Source organism: Pleurodeles waltl, chromosome 10, assembly GCF_031143425.1.
Source record: "Pleurodeles waltl isolate 20211129_DDA chromosome 10, aPleWal1.hap1.20221129, whole genome shotgun sequence".
Classification (NCBI taxonomy): Eukaryota; Metazoa; Chordata; class Amphibia; order Caudata; family Salamandridae; genus Pleurodeles; species Pleurodeles waltl.
The window spans coordinates 881,134,398-881,148,774 of record NC_090449.1 but is presented as its reverse complement, the minus strand read 5'-3'; positions in this window follow the sequence as shown (position 1 = coordinate 881,148,774).

Sequence of the window (14,377 nt, the reverse complement as noted above, 5' to 3'; positions counted from 1 at the left end):
CTGCATCCTGCCAAGCAGAACTGCCTGGCTGGTCAAAGGACTCACCTGACTGCTTTCTACAGAGGACTGCTGCCTTGCTGTTGCCCTGCTGCCTTGCTGAACTCTTGCCTTGCTGCAGAAGTGCTCTCCAAGGGCTTGGATAGAGCTTGCCTCCTGTTCCCTGAAGTCTCAGGACCAAAAAGACTTCTATCTTTCAACAGGACTCCTTGTGCACAGCTTGCTCCGCGGTGAGAAATTCACTGCACGCCGATCCGGAAAGATGCCGCTCGACCCCGCAAGAAAAAGATCGACACGACGCCTGCGGTGCGACGGGAACTTCGACGCACGGGCCGCCTGGACAACGCCAACTGACTTCCAGAGAGGAAATCGACGCAGCGCCTGCCGACCGGGACGACGCGCAGCCGGACAACAAGCCCAGGATTCCACGCACAGACCCCGGGGCGTCTGAAAACCCTGCGACCCACAGAGGAGACCTGTCTGCGCACCGGAAATTGACGGCCGTCTTCCCCGCGTGAAAAATAACGACTCAAGTCTGTGTGTGAAGGGGCGAAACCGACGCACACACCATTTTTCCACGCATCTCCTCCTCTGCGGCCCTTTGCGGAGAGTTTTCACTCCAAACCAGGTACTTGGTGCTTGAAAGAGACTTTGTTTGCTTTTTAAAGACTTAAGACACTTCATATCACTTTTCAGTGATATCTCCACAATTTCTTATTGCATCTTTTATCGTTTTGACCTGCAAATACCCAGGTAAATATTATATATTTTTCTAAACACTGTGTGGTGTATTTTTGTGGTGCTATATTGTGTTATTGTATGATTTATTGCACAAATACTTTACACGTTGCCTTCTAAGTTAAGCCTGACTGCTCAGTGCCAAGCTACCAGAGGGTGGGCACTGGATAATTTGGATTGTGTGTGACTTACCCTCACTAGAGTGAGGGTCCTTGCTTGGACAGGGGGTAACCTGACTGCCAACCAAAGACCCAATTTCTAACAACTGTCACTCCAAATTCTTGATAGAGACCACAGAGACTGGGAAAGAGCATAATTACATGGACTATCACGCAGCAGATCAATTAATTATGAGGTTCCGAAGATGAGAATTTATTTCTTGTCTGTATTAAGTTTTAAAGCATTGTCTACCATCCACATCCACTGGACAATAGTTGGTAGACAAGAATTAAACTTTAAGTGTGACCAGAGTCATCATTATCATGATGAATGGCCATCCGTGCATCACCTGTGCATGTCGTAAATGTGAATCCACAAGATCTAATCAAGAAGAGGAAGGGGCCACGTAGAGTTTGAACAATGTGGAACTTAGTGAGGTGTGAGATGGAACCCTATTTCAAAGTTTTAAAAGCGAAAAAGATGACATTTTCAATGCTTTGCTCCTGCCTCCTATATAAAAGATAAAGTAAAGCTTTTCTGTGGTTGCGAACGGGTCGATTCACAGAATCGACCCCGTTTATGACTGCAAAAAAGCTGTCACATATTGCCGAATCACAATCAGGGTTTGCAACCAAATACCAATTTGGTATTTGGAACTGGTGTCCGTTCCAAATGCTGAATCTGAATGGTATGTATTAGTATTCTGCGACTAAATTCTGGTTGCAAACTTTAATACTTTACAGACTCCAAGCATGTAGTAGCAACCTATTCGCTAACAGGAAGGGATCCCATTGGGACCCTTTCCCCCTTGTGAATGTAAAAAAAAAGCTTAAGAGGAGGCAGTGGACAGCAGGATTACTGCATCTTCTCAAACACACTAAAAAACTTTTCTTTTCAAACACAGTCTCCTTTCCTTTAATGGGAAATGGGCTTCATTTAACAAAAAAAGATTGCTTTATTAAATAGCAATCACAGATATGGTCTGCTGACCCAAGCAGGCAACCGTTCTTGTGGTGGAGCCTATTCAAAGTGGGTTGCAAATTTTCACGTACCTCATCAACATCATCAACATTCAAAAGATAGATTGATTTGTGACTCACTAGGAATCGATAATTTTAAAAAAACAAAAAAACAAGGTGGAGTCATTACACAGAGATGTTAACATTAAAATGTGAGCTTAGATTTGACATGAAATAATTATTTTATGTAATCATATTAATACACTGACATGAGAAATGCTTCAAATGAAAAAAAAAATGTTAAAATGAAAAGTGTGCTTGTTTAGTGGCTGCCATAAGAGTGAAAGGCCTGCACATATGTTTTAAAATGTGTTAACTTAGTGATTAAAAAATATTCTGTCTCTATAAGAACATGTGCTTTAAAAAATAATGTTGGAATAAATGCAAGTAACTCTTGAGTTGTCTGCGGTGCCTTTCGGCAGAACAAGGCCAGAGCTGATGTTGAATGTCTGCCAATGTTCCAAAAATGTTAGACTAGTAGAATGATTTCATGCCCACAGTATAACATATTCTTTGTTTGAATCTCAGACTTGTGTAAAACTTTTATTAAGGAAATGTATTTCTTTCAACACTTGTTCTCTGCAGTGTCTCAAGTAAGCAATGTCACCACGTGTAGTTATCTGTCTGCCAACGTGTAAAATGTTTCCGTAGAATTACAAGTTTCTTTTGTTTGAATTATGAGTTTAATCTGTGTTTGTACTAATGGAATGTGTTTGTCTCAAGGGAAAAAAACAGGTTTGAAAGTTTTAACATTTCTTCCTGACTAGTCCTGCAGCAAGTACATTCTGAAATGTGTTGAACAAAAGACCTTCACAAAACAGTGCTGAGAAGACTGTAGAAAAATAATTAATATTGTTTGTGCTTATGCACAAAGGAAGAGGCAGAGAAATATAGAACATTTAAGCTAATAGTTGAATATGTTCTGATGTGCTGATTTTTTGTGATTGGATGATTTGTGCACATATGCAGTTTTCAGCCAATCACAGAAGTTTAACAAGTTCAATTTAATGTTTGTGAATCAGACACTAGTGTGTATTTTTTCCTTGGTTTCCAGAGGCTTCACTTCTCATTCTTATGATCTGTCACTTTGACATTTCATGCTTTGCCAGTCAGTCCACTGACATTCTGGTACCTTATTATTTGAAACATTTCCCATGCTCCATGCAATAATGCTGGTGCTTATTTTAGCACTTAGTGGTTAGAGCCTATAGTGCTATGCTGCCTGCCTTCAATAATTAATTTGATGGTTCAGAAAATTTAGAGTCCAAATTTCTGAATTGTCACCCCCTTTCACTGCCCCTGCCTTGTCGCTGAGGTCCACCTGATGAAACTGTAACCTGATTGCTGTTTACCTTAAGGAGAGGTAAATGTATGCATTCTGTGTATTTGTATCTGTCGTTTTGTTTTGCAGGTTACCAGCTGCTACTGTTTAACCCCTTCGCTGCCAGGCCTTTTCCCCCTCCTGTGCCGAGCCTTTTTTTTGGCTATTTGGAGCAGTTCGCGCTTAGGTCCTCATAACTTTTTGTTCACATAAGCTACCCACGCCAAATTTGCGTCCTTTTTTTCCAACATCCTAGGGATTCTAGAGGTACCCAGACTTTGTGGGTTCCCCAGAAGGAGGCCAAGAAATTTGCCAAAATATAATTAAAATTTCATTTTTTTCATAAAAATGGGAAAAAGGGGCTGCAGCAGAAGGCTTGTGGTTTTTTCCCTGAAAAGGGCATCAACAAAGGGTTTGTAGTGCTAAAATCACCAGCTTCCCAGCTTTCAAGAACAGGCAGACTTGAATCAGAAAACCCCATTTTTCAACACAATTTTGGCATTTTACTGGGAAATACCCCATTTTTACGATTTTTTGTTCTTTCAGCCTCCTTCCAGTCAGTGACAGAAATGGGCATGAAACCAACACTGGATCCCAGAAACCGCAACATTTCTGAAAAGTAGACAAATTTCTGAATTCAGCAAGGGGTAATTTGTGTAGATCCTACAAGGGTTTCCTACAGAAAATAACAACTGAAAAAGAAAAATATTGAAATTGAGGTGAAAAAAACATCAATTTTTCTCTACGTTTTACTCTGTAACTTTTTCCTGCAATGTCAGATTTTTGAAAGCAATATACCGTTACGTCTGCTGGACTCTTCTGGTTGTGGGGATATATAGGGCATGTAGGTTCATCAAGAACTCTAGGTACCCAGAGCCAATAAATGACCTGCACCCTGCAGTGGGTTTTCATTCTATACCGGGTATACAGCAATTCATTTGCTGAAATATAAAGAGTAAAAAATAGCTATCAAGAAAACCTTTGTATTTCCAAAATGGGCACAAGATAAGGTGTTGAGAAGCAGTGGTCATTTGCACATCTCTGAATTCCGGGGTGCCCATACTAGCATGTGAATTACAGGGCATTTCTCAAATAGACGTCTTTTTTACACACTGTCCTACATTTGGAAGGGAAAAATGTAGAGAAAGACAAGGGGCAATAACACTTGTTTTGCTATTCTATGTTCCCCCAAGTCTCTCGATAAAAATGATACCTCACTTGTGTGGGTAGGCCTAGCGCCCGCGACAGGATATGCCCCAAAACACAACGTGGACACATCACAGAAATCAGAGCTGTTTTTTTGCAAAGTGCCTACCTGTAGATTTTGGCCTCTAGCTCAGCCAGCACCTAGGGAAACCTACCAAACCTGTGCATTTCTGAAAACTAGAGACCTAGGGGAATCCCATATGGGGTGACTTGTGGGGCTCTGACCAGGTTCTGTTACCCAGAATCCTTTGCAAACCTCAAAATATGGCTAAAAAAACAGATTTTCCTCACATTTCGGTGACAGAAAGTTCTGGAATCTGAGAGGAGCCACAAATTTCCTTCCACCTAGCGTTCCCCCAAGTCTCCCGATAAAAATGGTACCTCACTTGTGTGGGTAGGCTTAGCGCCCGCGACAGGATATGCCCCAAAACACAACGTGGACATCACAGAAAACAGAGCTGTTTTTAGCAAAGTGCCTACCTGTAGATTATGGCCTCTAGCTCAGCCGGCACCTAGGGAAACCTACCAAGCCTGTGCATTTTTGAAAACTAGAGACCTAGGGGAATGCAAGATGGGGTGACTTGTGGGGCTCTGACCAGGTTCTGTTACCCAGAATCCTTTGAAAACCTCAAAATTTGGATAAAAAAAACTAATTTTCCTCACATTTCAGTGACAGAAAGTTCTGGAATCTGAGAGGAGCTACAAATTTCCTTCCACCCAGCGCTCCCCCAAGTCGCCCGATAAAAATGGTACCTCACTTGTGTGGGTAGGCCTAGTGCCCGCAACAGGATATGCCCCAAAACACAACGTGGAGACATCACAGAAAACAGGGCTGTTTTTTGCAAAGTGCCTACCTGTAGATTTTGGCCTCTAGCTCAGCAGGCACCTAGGGAAACCTACCAAACCTGTGCATTTTTAAAAACTAGAGACCTAGGGGAATCCAAGATGGGGTGACTTGTGGGGCTCTGACCAGGTTCTGTTACCCAGAATCCTTTGCAAACCTCAAAAGTTGGCTAAAAAACAAATTTTCCTCACATTTCGGTGACAGAAAGTTGTGGAATCTGAGAGGAGCCACAAATTTCCTTCCACCTAGCGCTCCCCCAAGTCTCCCGATAAAAATGGTACTTCACTTGTGTGGGTAGGCCTAGCGCCCGCGACAGGATATGCCCCAAAACACAACGTGGACACATCACAGAAAACAGAGCTGTTTTTTGCAAAGTGCCTACCTGTAGATTTTGGCCTCTAGCTCAGCCGGCACCTAGGGAAACCTACCAAACCTGTGCATTTTTTAAAACTAGAGACCTAGGGGAATCTAAGATGGGGTGACTTGTGGGGCTCTGACCAGGTTCTGTTTCCCAGAATCCTTTGCAAACCTCAAATTTTGGCTAAAAAAATGCATTTTCCTCACATTTCGGTGACAGAAAGTTCTGGAATCTGAGAGGAGCCACACATTTCCTTCCACCCAGCATTCCCCCAAGTCTCCCGATACAAATGATACCTCACTTGTGTGGGTAGGCCTAGCGGCCACGACAGCAGACACCCCAAAACACAACATGGACACATCCCATTTTTTTAAAGAAAACAGAGCTGTTTTTTGCAAAGTGCCTACCTGTAGATTTTGGCCTCTAGCTCAGCTGGCACCTGGGGAAACCTATCAAACCTGTGCATTTTTGAAAACTAGAGACCTAGGAATCCAAGATGGGGTGACCTGTGGGGCTCTGACCAGGTTCTGTTACCCAGAATTATTTGCAAACCTCAAAATTTGGATAAAAAAAACAAATTTTCCTCACATTTCAGTGACAGAAAGTTCTGGAATCTGAGAGGAGCTACACATTTCCTTCCATCCAGCGCTCCCCCAAGTCGCCCGATAAAAATGGTACCTCACTTGTGTGGGTAGGCCTAGCGCCCGCGACAGGATATGCCCCAAAACACAACGTGGAGACATCACAGAAAACAGAGCTGTTTTTTGCAAAGTGCCTACCTGTAGATTTTGGCCTCTAGCTCAGCAGGCACCTAGGGAAACCTACCAAACCTGTGCATTTTTGAAAACTAGAGACCTAGGGGAATCCAAGATGGGGTGACTTGTGGGGCTCTGACCAGGTTCTGTTACCCAGAATCCTTTGCAAACCTCAAAAGTTGGCTAAAAAAACACATTTTCCTCACATTTCGGTGACAGAAAGTTGTGGAATCTGAGAGGAGCCACAAATTTCCTTCCACCCAGTGCTCCCCCAAGTCTCCCGATAAAAATGGTACCTCACTTGTGTGGGTAGGCCTAGCGCCCACGACAGGATATGCCCCAAAACACAACGTGGACACATCACAGAAAACAGAGCTGTTTTTTGCAAAGTGCCTACCTGTAGATTTTGGCCTCTGGCTCAGCCGGCACCTAGGGAAACCTACCAAACCTGTGCATTTTGTAAAACTAGAGACCTAGGGGAATCCAAGATGGGGTGACTTGTGGGTCTCTGACCAGGTTCTGTTACCCAGAATCCTTTGCAAACCTCAAATTTTGGCTAAAAAAATGCATTTTCCTCACATTTCGGTGACAGAAAGTTCTGGAATCTCTGAGGAGCCACAAATTTCGTTCCACCCAGCGTTCCCCCAAGTCTCCCGATAAAAATGATACTTCACTTGTGTGGGTAGGCCTAGCGGCCACGACAGCAGACACCCCAAAACACAACGTGGACACATCCCATTTTTTGAAAGAAAACAGAGCTGTTTTTTGAAAAGTGCCAACCTGTAGATTTTGGCCTCTAGCTCAGCCGGCACCTAGGGAAACCTACCAAACCTGTGCATTTTGGAAAACTAGAGACCTAGGGGAATCCAAGATGGGGTGACTTGTGGGGCTCTCTCCAGGTTCTGTTACGCAGAATCCTTTGCAAACCTCAAATTGTGGCTCAAAAAAAGCATTTTCCTCACATTTCGGTGACAGAAAGTTCTGGAATCTGAGAGGAGCCACAAATTTCCTTCCACTCAGCGTTCCCCCAAGTCTCCCGATAAAAATGGTACCTCACTTGTGTGGGTAGGCCTAGCGCCCGCGACAGGATATGCCCCAAAACACAACGTGGACATCACAGAAAACAGAGCTGTTTTTAGCAAAGTGCCTACCTGTAGATTATGGCCTCTAGTTCAGCCGGCACCTAGGGAAACCTACCAAGCCTGTGCATTTTTGAAAACTAGAGACCTAGGGGAATCCAAGATGGGGTGACTTGTGGGGCTCTGACCAGGTTCTGTTACCCAGAATCCTTTGCAAACCTCAAAATTTGGATAAAAAAAACAAATTTTCCTCACATTTCAGTGACAGAAAGTTCTGGAATCTGAGAGGAGCTACAAATTTCCTTCCACCCAGCGCTCCCCCAAGTCGCCCGATAAAAATGGTACCTCACTTGTGTGGGTAGGCCTAGCGCCCGCGACAGGATATGCCCCAAAACACAACGTGGAGACATCACAGAAAACAGAGCTGTTTTTTGCAAAGTGCCTACCTGTAGATTTTGGCCTCTAGCTCAGCAGGCACCTAGGGAAACCTACCAAACCTGTGCATTTTTGAAAACTAGAGACCTAGGGGAATCCAAGATGGGGTGACTTGTGGGGCTCTGACCAGGATCTGCTACCCAGAATCCTTTGCAAACCTCAAAAGTTGGCTAAAAAAACACATTTTCCTCACATTTCGGTGACAGAAAGTTGTGGAATCTGAGAGGAGCCACAAATTTCTTTCCACCCAGCGCTCCCCCAAGTCTCCCGATAAAAATGGTACCTCACTTGTGTGGGTAGGCCTAGCGCCCGCGACAGGATATGCCCCAAAACACAACGTGGACACATCACAGAAAACAGCTGTTTTTTGCAAAGTGCCTACCTGTAGATTTTGGCCTCTGGCTCAGCCGGCACCTAGGGAAACCTACCAAACCTGTGCATTTTGTAAAACTAGAGACCTAGGGGAATCCAAGATGGGGTGACTTGTGGGTCTCTGACCAGGTTCTGTTACCCAGAATCCTTTGCAAACCTCAAATTTTGGCTAAAAAAACGCATTTTCCTCACATTTCGGTGACAGAAAGTTCTGGAGTCTCAGAGGAGCCACAAATTTCGTTCCACCCAGCGTTCCCCCAAGTCTCCCAATAAAAATGATACTTCACTTGTGTGGGTAGGCCTAGCGGCCACGACAACGGACACCCCAAAACACAACGTGGACACATCCCATTTTTTGAAAGAAAACAGAGCTGTTTTTTGCAAAGTGCCTACCTGTAGATTTTGGCCTCTAGCTTAGCCGGCACCTAGGGAAACATACCAAACCTGTGCATTTTGGAAAACTAGAGACCTAGGGGAGTCCAAGATGGGGTGACTTGTGGGACTCTCTCCAGGTTCTGTTACCCAGAATCCTTTGCAAACCTCAAATTGCGGCTCAAAAAAAGCATTTTCCTCACATTTCGGTGACAGAAAGTTCTGGAATCTGAAAGGAGCCACAACTTTCCTTCCACTCAGCGTTCCCCCAAGTCTCCCGATAAAAATGGTACCTCACTTGTGTGGGTAGGCCTAGCGCCCGCAACAGGATATGCCCCAAAACACAACGTGGACATCACAGAAAACAGAGCTGTTTTTAGCAAAGTGCCTACCTGGAGATTATGGCCTCTAGTTCAGCCGGCACCTAGGGAAACCTACCAAGCCTGTGCATTTTTTAAAACTAGAGACCTAGGGGAATCCAAGATGGGGTGACTTGTGGGGCTCTGACCAGGTTCTGTTACCCAGAATCCTTTGCAAACCTCAAAATTTGGATAAAAAAAACAAATTTTCCTCACATTTCAGTGACAGAAAGTTCTGGAATCTGAGAGGAGCTACAAATTTCCTTCCACCCAGCGCTCCCCCAAGTCGCCCGATAAAAATGGTACCTCACTTGTGTGGGTAGGCCTAGCGCCCGCGACAGGATATGCCCCAAAACACAACGTGGAGACATCACAGAAAACAGAGCTGTTTTTTGCAAAGTGCCTACCTGTAAATTTTGGCCTCTAGCTCAGCAGCCACCTAGGGAAACCTACCAAACCTGTGCATTTTTGCAAACTAGAGACCTAGGGGAATCCAGGATGGGGTGACTTGTGGGGCTCTGACCAGGTTCTGTTACCCAGAATCCTTTGCAAACCTCAAATTTTGGCTGAAAAAACGCATTTTCCTCACATTTCGGTGACAGAAAGTTCTGGAATCTGAGAGGAGCCACAACTTTCTTTTCACTCAGCGTTCCCCCAAGTCTCCCGATAAAAATGGTACCTCACTTGTGTGGGCAGGCCTAGCGCCCGCGACAGGATATGCCCCAAAACACAACGTGGACATCACAGAAAACAGAACTGTTTTTAGCAAAGTGCCTACCTGTAGATTATGGCCTCTAGCTCAGCCGGCACCTAGGGAAACCTACCAAGCCTGTGCATTTTTGAAAACTAGAGACCTAGGGGAATCCAAGATGGGGTGACTTGTGGGGCTCTGACCAGGTTCTGTTACCCAGAATCCTTTGCAAACCTCAAAATTTGGATAAAAAAAACACATTTTCTTCATATTTCGGTGACAGAAAGTTCTGGAATCTGAGAGGAGCCACAAATTTCCTTCCACCCAGCGTTCCCCCAAGTCTCCCGATAAAAATGATACCTCACTTGTGTGGGTGGGCCAGTTGACTGCAACAGAATAAGGCCCAAAACTTGTAGAGATAGAGGGGATAGCACAGCGAGTTTTAAGGACATATTCTTTTATACATCTTTAGACTGACTCTGCTTTGGGGACCCACATAAGTGAGGTGTCATTTTACTTGGGAGACTGAGGGGAACACTGGGGAGTAGGAATTTTGTGCTGGAGCGGTGATCCTACGAAGAAAAGTCAGGAAATATGCTTTTTTAAGCAAATTTTGAGGTTTACAGAGGAGTCTGGGTAAGAAAATGTTGGGGGATCCACGCAAGCCACACCTCCCTGGACTCCTTGGGGTGTCTAGTTTTAAAAAATGTCTGGGTTTGGTAGGTTTCCCTAGATGAAGGCCGCACCCAGGACCAAAAACATAGGTGCCCTCTCCCCCCCAAACACAGGTAGTTTTGTAATATATCGTTTTGATGTGTCCACATACGTCCGTGATGTGCCAAACACTAAAATTGTGAAAAGAAACGCACTTAGGTTATGTGAAAAAGACCCCTCACCCACCAACCAAGTTGGTGGCATGCTTCATCATCGGGGTCCCACCTGAGGCACCTAGCGTGTCACAGGTGTGCTGCGACGCCTGATTACAGCGGAGCAGGTTTTGTCATTTTTACCACACATACTGGTTGGATTTGGCACAAGGGTGAGTGATGGTTCAGTTGATCAAATTTAACTAACAAGAGCTTTCACAAAAATGAAATGCACTGTTAATAACTGAAAGGCAAAAAACTGAACCAATGACTCACAGCTCGTGACAAGGCACCAACCGCTTTACAGTCCATTCAAACAACTTTCATACATGACACACACAAGACCATTCACACCGCCAGCCACGGGCCCAGCACATTACAACACTCACATCGACAGACAGCGCCACTCAAGGGCCCATCACTTACATACGCCCACATGCCTGATACAACAATCACACCAGCTGATGGGAGTGTGTGGACTGGTGTTTGGCTGGCAGTGTGTTGCAGTAGCCAACAGCAAGACAATATGTACTCTCAGCCAAGCCCCACTCCACACACAATGGCATCATTTCTTTTTTTTTAAACAGAGGAACCCCTAACTAAGTAGAAAGAATTACAAAACTACAAACACAAAAGCTCTAACTAAGTACATGACAGAAATGCTAACCATGAAACTGAACACATGAAAATACAAAACAGACATGAGTTTACACTCATGGTTGTTCCCAGTAATTCTTCTGGGTGTGGTATTTCTTAAAACAACCACCCACACACAGCCCAGGCTTTGAAGGACAATCTGGGCAGTACATTTGAGTCTCCCTCCGGATACCTCTTCGAAAACACACTCTACATTTCTTAGCTGGAAAGTCTTTTTTGAGAGTGGGAGGAATGTGCTCAGCAAAGTGGCGATCTTTCAATCTAGCCACATCCTCCACCACTGCTTCTCTAGGAACTCTGGCCTGTTCCACCACAATAAGGCTCTCTATCACTGACTCCTGAAATTTCACAAATGTCATCTTTGACTCTGGAGACCTATCCCTAAACACAATAAAAGCATTGAAGGTTGCTAAGGGGAAGAGGTGAATTGCTAACTTTTTATACCAAACGTAAGACTTACGAATAGCAGTATAAGGTTCCAACCTCTGATCAACTCTATCTACACCTCCCATGTGCTTATTATAATCTAAAATGCACACAGGTTTGCGCACTTCAGCAACCTGGCCCCAAACAGTCACGGGGGAAGTACTCTCATCATGGATGGTACTTAGCATGTAGACATCCCTCTTGTCTGAAAATTTCAAAGCTAGCATCTCCTCATTCCGCAAGGCACAACACTGTCCCCTCTCAAGTTTTTTACAGACAAGCTCCCTTGGATAGCCTTTCCGGTTAGAACGGATTGTGCCACAAGCAACTGTGTCCACTCTAAACAATTCCTTGAACAACTGCACTCCAGTGTAGAAGTTATCTACATACAAATGGTGACCTTTGTTGAACAGTCGTCTACCAAGATCCCACAAAATTTTCTCAGTAACTCCAAATGTGGGAGGACAACCAGGGGGGTCAATATTGGAATCCCTACCACTGTAGATACGGAAACTATACACATATCCTGTCCTACTGTCAGACAGCATATACAATTTAATTCCATATCGTGCCCTTTTGCTAGGAATGTACTGCCTAAAAACCAAACGACCCTTGAAGAGGACCAAAGACTCGTCCACACTTATCTCTTTGCCTGGAACATAGACCTCCGAAAACCGATCAACAAAATGATCAAGGACAGGCCTAATCCTAAAAAGACAGTCAGAATCTGGGTGATCTCGTGGCAAGGCTAATGCATTGTCAACAAAATGCAGCATCCTAAGAAGAAGAAAATACCGATTACGACTCATGGTCGCAGGAAATATAGCTGTTGCCGTCAAGGGACTAGTAGACCAATAAGAAGCCAGTGACGGCTTCCTTATCAACCCCATCAAAAAAGTCAAACCCAAAAACTTTTTTATCTCCTTCAAATTTGTGGGAATCCACTGGGCAGCTCTAGAGTGTGGCCTAAGTCTAGCAGCGTTGTCCCTCAAATGCTGCTCCGCATACAAATTAGTCTGCTCAACAATCTCTTCCAAAAACACATCATCCATGAATAACTCAAAGAAATTGATAGGCAAAAAGTTCTCTGTATTGGTGTTACACCCCGGGAAACCAGTAAAGGCAGGCAACTCTGGCTGCTCCATGTTTGGGGCAACCCAGACATCAGGTCTTATAACGGGAAACCTTTCAGCCGCAGGTTGCTGCACTATTAGCACATCAGTGTCCTCCTCGCAATGCGATCGGGCAGCAGGAATGCTCAAAGAGACACCAGGGGAAAGGAAAAGCCTTTCCTTTCCCCCAGTGCCTCTTTCGGCAAAACCCCCCACCCACCGGGAAGAGGAACTCACCTCTTCTTCTCTCGCCGCACAGGAAGCAAATGGCTTCCTGTGCGGCGAGAACCCCATAATGAAGTCAGCGCGCGATTGCGCGCTGACGTCATTATGTGGGGGTGGGGGGTCGGGGGTGGAAGAGGAAGGGCTTCCCCTTCCATCCCTGACTTTTGGGGGGTGGGGAGAAGCACACAGAGGGAGCGAGAGCGCTCCCTCTGGGCTGTGTGCCGAGGACGTAATGGTTACGTCCTCGGCACAGCAGCACTGTGCCGCAGGACGTAACCATTACGTCCGCGGCACAGAACGGGTTAAAATCGTGCTGCTATTTTTGATAGTGTCATAGCTAGATGTTTTCTAAATTAATGTTACTAAAACATTTGCATGGTGCTCAACATGCTAATGCTAATTTGAGGTTAGTGAGGTGTTTTTCTCTATGCCTATGATTTGACATAGTTTATTGCTGAATCAAATGTATTTTATCTCTTTTGCACAGGTATTCTTGTTATTGATTTTTGTTCTAACTATTGAGTTTATTATTTTATTTGCTCTGTTTAAACTAAGATTTTTCAGGTCAATCCATCAGCCTGTGATGCTACTTTATTCGTACCATTTGGTGTTTAGAATAATTTTTGTGACCTTAGCATTATTAATATAGGGAAATAAATACTTTAATTGATACTAAAAGGTGTGGTTATTCATGGCCAAGCAGGTCATGGTGCGTCACATAGTGATTCTTTTGTGAATATTATTATTGTTTAATGTTGTTGTTTTGTGTGTCAATAATCAATATGTCAATCAATGTGGTAATCAATATAATCCAAACAAGTCAAAAGGTTCATCGACCTTAAGGCAGCGTCCAATCACTCACTATTATAAAATAATACGATGAGACAAGGATCTGCACTGCAACAAAGTCACCACATGCCAGATGGATAACTACTGCAGTAGAGAAATAACCCAATTTTATTGAGTGTATCAGTAAGTAAATAAGTCTTAATACCTGCAAACGGATAAATAACAAAGGAGAAAAATGTATTAGTCTGATGACGACAACGAAACTGTGTCACCACCATACCTTTGATTCTCCATTTGTTGGAACAAGGGCACTAACTTTTTTCTCTTACTGTAATCTTAACTATTTGGGAAAAAGGGCATTTGAAAGTAAAAGTCATAAGGATTATAGCATGGAAAGTGTAAAAGGGGGACGGTAATCAGTGAAGCTATTTCAGTCTCAAAAACATTTCTCTTAAGGGGAATGGATTACAGTTCAAGAAATGTTGCAGATTTAGGGGGTTATTCTAACTTTGGAGGAGGTGTTAATCCGTCCAAAAAGTGACGGAAAAGTGACGGATTTACCACCAGCTGTATTACGAGTCCATTATATCCTATGGA